Here is a 10,614-nt window from a genome sequence, read left to right as displayed (position 1 = left end):
TTCAAGACGAGAAAGATGATCAGCGGTGAGATTTTCTGCTCCCTTTTTATCTCGGATTTCAATATCGAACTCTTGTAAGAGTAAGATCCAACGGATTAATCTTGGTTTGGCATCTTTTTTTGAAAATAGGTATCTAAGAGCAGAATGGTCGGTATAGACCACCGTTTTTGCTAGAACGAGATATGAACGAAATTTGTCAAAAGCAAAGACAACAGCAAGGAGTTCTTTTTCAGTAGTTGTGTAATTCGTTTGTGCTCCTTGTAACGTTTTACTAGCATAATAAATAGGTTGAAATCATTTTTCAATCCTTTGTTCTAAAACGGCTCCCATTTTAAAATCACTTGCATCGCACATAAGTTCAAACGGTAGATTCCAATTTGGAGTTATCATGATTGGCGCATTAGTGAGTTTTTCTTTAAGAATATTAAAAGATTTGATGCATTCATCTGAAAAGATGAATGAAGCATCCTTTTCTAGGAGTTTATTCATAGGAGTGGCAATTTTAGAAAAATCTTTTATGAAACGTCGGTAAAAACCGGCATGCCCTAGAAAACTCCTAACTCCTCTAACATTGGTGGGATGTGGAAGTTTAGCAATTACATCTACTTTAGCTCTATCCACTTCAATTCCTTCCTTTGAAATTTTATGACCAAGAACGATGCCTTCTTTAACCATCAAATGGCATTTCTCCCAATTAAGTACTAGATTTGATTGTTCGCATCTAATAAGCATTCGTTCAAGATTAACTAGACATAATTCAAAAGTATCACCGAAGACTGAAAAGTCATCCATGAAAACTTCCATGCATTCTTCTATTATGTCGTGAAAAATCGCCATCATGCACCTTTGAAAGGTTGCAGGGGCGTTGCAAAGTCTAAAATGGCATGCGTTTGTAAGCAAAAGTACCATAAGGGCACGTGAACATGGTTTTCTCTTGGTCCTCGGGTGTTATTGGAATTTGAAAGTATCCGGAAAAACCATCAAGAAAACAATAGTAACTATTTCCGGCTAATCTTTCCAACATTTGATCAATGAAAGGTAAGGGAAAGTGATCTTTTCTGGTGGCGTCATTTAATTTTCTATAATCAATACAAACACGCCATCCTGTTACAGTCCTAGTAGGAATAAGCTCATTTTTCTCATTTGTGATGACAGTCATGCCACCCTTCTTAGGTACACATTGAACTGGGCTTACCCATGGACTATCAGAAATTGGATAAATTAAACCTGCATCTAGCAGTTTAATAATTTCTTTCTTAACAACATCTTGCATATTAGGATTTAGTCTTCTTTGGCGTTGCATATACGTTTTATGACCTTCTTCCATAAGGATTTTATGTGTGCAATACGAAGGACTTATTCCTTTAATGTCATGAATCTTCCATGCAATAGCTGGTTTATGAGCTTTTAGCACAGAAATGAGTTGAGATTTTTCATTTTCAGTAAGAGAAGACGATATTATTACAGGTAATTCAGATTCACCATGTAAATAAGCATATTCCAAATGGTTTGGAAGTGGCTTTAATTCTAATGTCGGTGGTTCTTCTATCGATGATTTATATCGATATCTGTCTTCTTCTTTTAGCATTTAAATTTTTTCTATTGTTGGTTCATATCCATTAGCCATAAGTGTAGCTAACATTTTAGCTTCATCAATTGATTCAGTTCCTTCTCCTAAAGAACATTCTCCTGTTCCTTGTAATTCTGGAAATTCTTTTAACAATTCTGCATGTGAATCTATAGTTTAAATATAATAACATGTATCATCTGCAGATTGCGGTTGTTGCATGGCTCTATCAACTGAAAAGGTAACACTCTCGTCCTCTATACTTAGGGTCAGTTTCTTACCAAACAAGTCTATTATTGCTTTTGCCATGTTTAAGAATGGTCTTCCTAATATGAGAGGAACTCGAGAATCTTCTTCCATGTCCAGAATAATAAAATCTACTGGAAATACTAAAGTACCAACTTTAACTAGCATGTTCTCCATTATCCCACTAGGATATTTTACTGATCGATCGGCTAGTTATATGCTTATTCGTGTTGGTTTCAATTCTCTAAGGTCTAGTTTAGCTTATAGTGAATACGTCATTAGATTTATACTTGCACCTAAGTCTGCCAATGCTTCTATTAAACTAAGACTACCCAGAAAACATGGAATTGTGAAACTTCTTGGATCTGATAATTTTTCGGGTATCTTATTCAACAGTACTACAGAACAATTAGCATTCATAGTAACAGCCGAGAGTTCTTCCATTTTCTTTCTATTTGTGATTAGATCTTTTAAGAATTTAGCATATCTAGGCATTCCTGAAATTACATCAATGAAAGGAAGATTTAAATTTATTTGTTTAAACATATCCAAGAATTTGGATTGCTCGACTTCAAGTATTTCTTTTCTCATTTTACTCGGGTAAGGAAGTGGTGGTTGGTATGGTTTAACATAAGGTTTTGCCTTAATTGTGTTATCTTCATTAACCTTTTCAACTACCGGTTCTGTTTCCTTATCTTGCTCAGGTTGTGGTTCTTGTAGAGTAGGAATAGCGTCATCAGAAATCACAGGCATTTCAGGTGGTTTAAGTGTAATACCACTTCTTATGGTAATGGCTTTAGCTGTTTCATTCCGGGGGTTAGCATTTGTATCGCTAGGTAGACTTCCCGGTTTCCTTTCAGCTATTAACCTTGCTAGGTTGCTCACTTCTTGTTCCAGATTTTGAATAGAACCTTGTTGATTTCTAAATGCTTGAGCATTTTGTTCATTGGTTTGTTTCTGAGATGTGAAAAACTGAGATCGAGATTCAACTAGCTTCGACATCATATCTTCTAAATTTGGCTTTTTATCATCAGTTTGTGGTGGTTTATTTCGAAAAATAGGTCTTTGCTGATTGTAAGTATTGTTGGATACTTGTTGATTGCTAGAACCTTGTTGGTTGTTGTATGGAACATTTCGGTTATAATTCTGGTTTTGATTGTAGATTGGTCTTGGCGGTTGATAATTATTCTGATAATTATTTCCAGGCCTTTGGTTCATGTATGAAACATTCTCTCTTTGTTCCATTGTTTGTTCAATACTGAGACAATCTTTTGTCAAATGTAGTCCTCCACACTGCTCACAACTAATTCGTATTGAATGGATATCTTTAGTCATCTTTTCCATTCGTCTCTCGACAGCATCTATCTTTGTGGAAATGAAATCAAAGTCATGGCTAGAATCGGCTCTAGCTGCTTTAGATGATCTAACGATATCTTTTTCTTGATGCCACTCATGTGAGTGGGAAGCAGTGTTATCAATAATTTTGTAAGCGTCAGTTGCGGTTTTCTTCATAATGGAACCACCAGCTGCTATATCGATGTCTTTTCATGTAGTGATGTCGCATCCTTGGTAGAATATTTGTACTATTTGATAAGTGTCTAAACCATGTTGTGGACATCCTCTCAATAACTTTCCAAATCTTGTCCACGCCTCATACAGAGTTTCGTTTGGCTTTTGCGTGAACGTAACAATTTCTCCTTGAAGTCTCACGGCTTTAGATGCCGGAAAGAATTGTTTAAGAAATTTTTCAACTAAAACATCCCATGTATCAATCGCCCCTTCAGGTAACGATTCTAACCAATCTTTGGCTTCTCCCTTTAAAGTCCAGGGAAATAACATGAGATATATCTGTTCATCCTTCACTTCTCTAATTTTAAATAGAGTACAGATCCTATTAAAGGTACGAAGATGTTCGTTTGGATCTTCCTTCGGCGCACCACTAAATTGGCATTGATTAGTTACCATGTGTAAGATTTGTCCTTTGATTTCATAATCTGGCGCATTAATGTCAGGTTGAGTAATTGCGTGACCTTAGCCAGTGTATTTAGCTCTCATTAGGTCTTCCATACTTAGAGGTTCCAGATTTTCCATGATTGAATTTGTTGAATCTGAATCACTAGAGGATTCTGATTTAATGGGTTGTTCCTCGACAATCTCTGTTTGAATAATTGGTGGTTCCGAAGGAAAGATTAATGGTTTAGGATCTCTGAATTTTCCCTGAATATCCTCCGGATTCTCAATTGTGAGGTTGGGTTCAAAAAATGGATTATCGGAAATTTGAATTGGAGTACTTGGTCGAATTGATGACGATTCTAAAGAAAAATCAACGGCGACAATATTGGTTAGATGTCCTGATCGAGTTACAGGTGGTGAACGTATAAAAGGTAGTGAACGTTTTGCTCGGTGCATTCACTGAATATCCTATTAGTTATAAAAGATAAAAATTATATAAATTATCAAATTAATAGACTTTTTTGCTTTTGCCCACGTTTCGAATAGCCAATAGATGCAGCAGGTAGCCAGGACCCTTTAAATCGAAAGCCCACAACTCGCCACTAACAAATCTAACTATTACTACGAACCAGAAAATTTTAGATGCCTATCAATTTAACCGCTTAAAATAATTTTTCGTTGAAATTTAAAGAAATTTTAGAGAAGAAATAGAAAATTCTATGTCCTAAAAACTAGAGCATCGAGAAATAAGAAAGAAAAAGAGCGCGTCGAAAAACGTCGAAAAATAAAAGGTCGAAAAATAATAAAAAGAACGTAGCGCGTCGAAACTTAAAATTCTAAAAACTAAGAATTAAAAGTTGCGTCTAAAAGTATTAAAGCTTAAAGGAATTCTATATTCAAAATGGTAATAACTTAGAAAGTAATAAAATTTATAAAACGGCGTCGCAAAATTCTAAAGCACCTATATCTTAGTCTAAAAAAAAGCACTTAAGGGATTTTACGGCAAAGCCTATAAATCTAGAAATAAAAAAAACTATGACTTAAAACTAAATACGAACGAAAAATACAAATATTACGCTAAAATAAATAAAAAGATACAAAATATAAAAATAAACTTAAAGTTGTAAAAAGTACAATTTTTATAAAAATATTATTTTTATATTATTTATTTATAAAAGTATTAATTTTTAAAACTAATAAAACTATTTTAAACTAAATATTACAAATTTATTAAAACTAAAATTAATTAATTTAAAACTAAACCCTAATTAGGGTTTTAATTAATTAATAATAATAATTAAAACTCCGTAATTAATACAGAAACAAGTCAACCCTGGCGTGTCAGATCAGGCCATGCGATCGCATAGTCTTTGCGTTATAAATCCATGCGGTCGCATGGAGTAGGGTTTCGGGCCAGAATCTGGGCTGCTACAGTGTAGCCCGATTACTTATATATATATATATATATATATATATATATATTTTTTTTTCTGTTTTATATTTAATTTTCTGTTTTATAAAATATTTATATAAATAAAAACTTATATTTTAAGAAATAAAATAAAAATAAAGAAACTTTATAATTTTATTTATATTTAACAAACTATTAAAAATATATAATTTTTTGTTTTTCTTTTTATATTTTTGTATTTTTAATAATTAAAACGTATTTTTACAAAAGCGTATTTTTACAAAAGTAAACTAAGAATCTTTTTTTTTTCTTCTATATATATAGCATTTCGCTTCCGGCGTTTAAGCAATCCCCGGCAGCGGCGCCAAAAATACTTGATGTTAAAGCGAATGGGTACAAAACAATTATATTTTTACTACAAAATACAATTAAATACGATACAATTTTACACAAGTTATTTATTTATTTATAGAGTGGATATACCAAAATCTTGCTACAACACTTATAGGCAGTGTATCTAATCGTATAGTAGTGTAGTTTTTAGTAAGTCCGGTTCGTTCCACAGGGATCTTAGCCAAGTTTAACGCTATATTTTTAAAACTATATTTGTAAAAATATAAATATATATGTAAGTAGTATTATTGTTATGAAAAGGGGGTTTTTACCGTTTAATGACCGGTTTATCGATTTTAAAACTTAAAGTCGCAGTTAAAACCTAATGTAAAATATAAAAAATAAATATAACTTAATTTTAAGTGTAAAGTAAATAACGATAATGAAATTGCGTTAAATAAAAATGCGATAAATAAAATGATGATAAAAAAAATTGCGATAAAAAAAAGTACGATAATTAAAAGTGCATTTAAATAAAATGACAGTAAATAAAAGTGCGATAATTAAAAGTGCAATTAAATATGAAATAAAGGAATTATGCTTATTTAAACTTTCGTAATCATGATGTTTGACGTGTTGATTTTAGTTTTATTACCATGGGTTAATTGTCCTTTGTCTTGGATTATTCAATATGTCCGTCTGGTTTTTGTCCATAACAGTCCATCAGTCATAAATATAAAGTGCGAGTATCCTCGTCAAATTATCCTTATATCCGAAGTCAAATATTCCAACTAATTGGGGACTTAAACTGTAACAAGATCTTAATACTTTGTTTAATAATTACACTAGGATATCGACTGCGTGTAACCCAAGGTTTTAATACTTTGTTAACAATTACGCCAAGTGTCCTTGTACATAATTCACCCCTGTTTTAATGAGTCCATTGACTATTAATCCATTCCCGTGTCCGGTTAAATGAACGATTATTAGTACTTATAAATATCCCGCCCATCGTGTCCGATCAGTGTATATGGTTATTTATAGATACGTCCAATTGTAAATCTTTATATTAAATTAACAAACTATCATTTAATTAAACAAATATAATGAAATGTCCCGTTCTTATTGATTAAAAACGTTCCATATTAATTGATTTTGTTGCGAGGTTTTGACCTCTATATGAGACGTTTTTCAAAGACTGCATTCATTTTTAAAACAAACCATAACCTTTATTTCATAAATAAAGGTTTAAAAAGCTTTACATAGATTATCAAATAATGATAATCTAAAATATCCTGTTTACACACGACCATTACATAATGGTTTACAATACAAATATGTTACATCGAAATCAGTTTCTTGAATGCAGTTTTTACACAATATCATACAAACATGGACTCCAAATCTTGTCCTTATTTTAGTATGCAATAGCGGAAGCTCTTAGTATTCACCTGAGAATAAACATGCTTTAAACGTCAATAAAAATGTTGGTGAGTTATAGGTTTAACCTATATATATCAAATCGTAACAATAGACCACAAGATTTCATATTTCAATACACATCCCATACATAGAGATAAAAATCATTCATATGGTGAACACCTGGTAACCGACATTAACAAGATGCATATATAAGAATATCCCCATCATTCCGGGATACCCTTCGGATATGATATAAATTTCGAAGTACTAAAGCATCCGGTACTTTGGATGGGGTTTGTTAGGCCCAATAGATCTATCTTTAGGATTCGCGTAAATTAGGGTGTCTGTTCCCTAATTCTTAGATTACCAGACTTAATAAAAAGGGGCATATTCGATTTCGATAATTCAACCATAGAATGTAGTTTCACGTACTTGTGTCTATTTTGTAAATCATTTATAAAACCTGCATGTATTCTCATCCCAAAAATATTAGATTTTAAAAGTGGGACTATAACTCACTTTCACAGATTTTTACTTCGTCGGAAAGTAAGACTTGGCCACTGGTTGATTCACGAACCTATAACAATATATACATATATATATATCAAAGTATGTTCAAAATATATTTACAACACTTTTAATATATTTTGATTTTTTAAGTTTATTAAGTCAGCTGTCCTCGTTAGTAACCTACAACTAGTTGTCCACAGTTAGATGTACAGAAATAAATCGATAAATATTATCTTGAATCAATCCACGACCCAGTGTATACGTATCTCAGTATTGATCACAACTCAAACTATATATATTTTGGAATCAACCTCAACCCTGTATAGCTAACTCCAACATTCACATATAGAGTGTCTATGGTTGTTCCGAAATATATATAGATGTGTCGACATGATAGGTCGAAACATTGTATACGTGTCTATGGTATCTCAAGATTACATAATATACAATACAAGTTGATTAAGTTATGGTTGGAATAGATTTGTTACCAATTTTCACGTAGCTAAAATGAGAAAAATTATCCAATCTTGTTTTACCCATAACTTCTTCATTTTAAATCCGTTTTGAGTGAATCAAATTGCTATGGTTTCATATTGAACTCTATTTTATGAATCTAATCAGAAAAAGTATAGGTTTATAGTCTGAAAAATAAGTTACAAGTCATTTTTGTAAAGATAGTCATTTCAGTCGAAAGAACGACGTCTAGATGACCATTTTAGAAAATATACTTCCACTTTGAGTTTAACCATAATTTTTGGATATAGTTTCATGTTCATAATAAAAATAATTTTCTCAGAATAACAACTTTTAAATCAAAGTTTATCATAGTTTTTAATTAACTAACCCAAAACAGCCCGCGGTGTTACTACGACGGCGTAAATCCGGTTTTACGGTGTTTTTCGTGTTTCCAGATTTTAAATCATTAAGTTAGCATATCATATAGATATAGAACATGTGTTTCGTTGATTTTAAAAGTCAAGTTAGAAGGATTAACTTTTATTTGCGAACAAGTTTAGAATTAACTAAACTATGTTCTAGTGATTACAAGTTTAAACCTTCGAATAAGATAGCTTTATATGTTTGAATCGAATGATGTTATGAACATCATTACTACCTCAAGTTCCTTGGATAAACCTACTGGAAATGAGAAAAATAGATCTAGCTTCAAAGGATCCTTGGATGGCTTGAAAGTTCTTGAAGCAGAATCATGACACGAAAACAATTTCAAGTAAGATTTCCACTCGAAATAAGATTGTTATAGTTATAGAAATTGAATTAAAGTTTGAATATGATTATTACCTTGTATTAGAAAGATAACCTACTGTAAGTAACAAATGTTTCTTGATCTTGGATGATTACTTGGAATGGATTTAGAAAACTTGGAAGTAAACTTGCAATCTTGGAAGTATTCTTGATTTTATGAAACTAGAACTTTTGGAATTTATGAAGAACACTTAGAACTTGAAGATAGAACTTGAGAGAGATCAATTAGATGAATAAAATTGAAGAATGAAAGTGTTTGTAGGTGTTTTTGGTCGTTGGTGTATGGATTAGATATAAAGGATATGTAATTTTGTTTTCATGTAAATAAGTCATGAATGATTACTCATATTTTTGTAATTTTATGAGATATTTCATGCTAGTTGCCAAATGATGGTTCCCACATGTGTTAGGTGACTCAAATGGGCTGCTAAGATCTAATCATTGGAGTGTATATACCAATATTACATACATCTAAAAGCTGTGTATTGTACGAGTACGAATACGGGTGCATACGAGTAGAATTGTTGATGAAACTGAACGAGGATGTAATTGTAAGCATTTTTGTTAAGTAGAAGTATTTTGATAAGTGTCTTGAAGTCTTTCAAAAGTGTATGATTACATATTAAAACACTACATGTATATACATTTTAACTGAGTCGTTAAGTCATCGTTAGTCGTTACATGTAAATGTTGTTTTGAAACCTTTAGGTTAACGATCTTGTTGAATGTTATTAACCCATTGTTTATTATAACAAATGAGATGTTAAATTGTTATATTATCATGATATTATGATATATAATATATCTTAGTATGATGTATATACAGTTAAATGTCGTTACAACGATAATCGTTACATATATGTCTCGTTTCGAAATCATTAAGTTAGTAGTCTTATTTTTACATATGTATTTCATTGTTAATACACTTAATAATATATTTACTTATCATTTAACATAATTAACCAAGTGTATCAATATCTTAATATGATTCATATGTACCTAGTAAGACGTTGTTATAACGATAATCGTTATATATATCGTTTTCGTGTTTCTTAAATTAATAGTCTCATTTTTATGTATATAACTCATTGTTAAAATACCTAATGAGATACATACTTATAATAAAATCATGTTAACTATATATATAACCATATATATGTCATCGTATAGTTTTTACAAGTTTTAACGTTCGTGAATCACCGGTCAACTTGGGTGGTCCATTGTCTATATGAAACCTATTTCAATTAATCAAGTCTTAACAATTTTGATTGCTTAACATGTAGGAAACACTTAATCATGTAAATAAAAATTTCATTTAATATATATATAAACATGGAAAAGTTCGGGTCACTACAGTACCTACCCGTTAAATAAATTTCGTCCCGAAATTTTAAATAGTTGGAGGTGTTGACGTATCTTCTGGAAATAAATGCGGGTATTTCTTCTTCATCTGATCTTCTCATTCCCAGGTGAACTCGGGTCCTCTACGAGCATTCCATCGAACCTTAACAATTGGTATTTTGTTTTGCTTAAGTCTTTTAACCTCACGATCCATTATTTTGACGGGTTCTTCGATAAATTGAAGTTTTTCGTTGATTTGGATTTCATCTAACGGAATAGTGAGATCTTCTTTAGCAAAACATTTCTTCAAATTCGAGACGTGGGAAGTGTTATGTACAGCCGCGAGTTGTTGAGGTAACTCAAGTCAGTAAGCTACTGGTCCGACACGATCAATAATCTTGAATGGTCCAATATACCTTGGATTTAATTTCCCTCGTTTACCAAATCGAACAACGCCTTTCCAAGGTGCAACTTTAAGCATGACCATCTCTCCAATTTCAAATTCTATATCTTTTCTTTTAATGTCAGCGTAGCTCTTTTGTTGAATTTGGGCGGTTTTCAACCGTTG

This window comes from Rutidosis leptorrhynchoides, chromosome 4, assembly GCF_046630445.1.
Source record: "Rutidosis leptorrhynchoides isolate AG116_Rl617_1_P2 chromosome 4, CSIRO_AGI_Rlap_v1, whole genome shotgun sequence".
Lineage (NCBI taxonomy): Eukaryota > Viridiplantae > Streptophyta > Magnoliopsida > Asterales > Asteraceae > Rutidosis > Rutidosis leptorrhynchoides.
The sequence above is the reverse complement of the archived record's forward strand: the minus strand, read 5'-3'. Positions refer to the sequence as shown.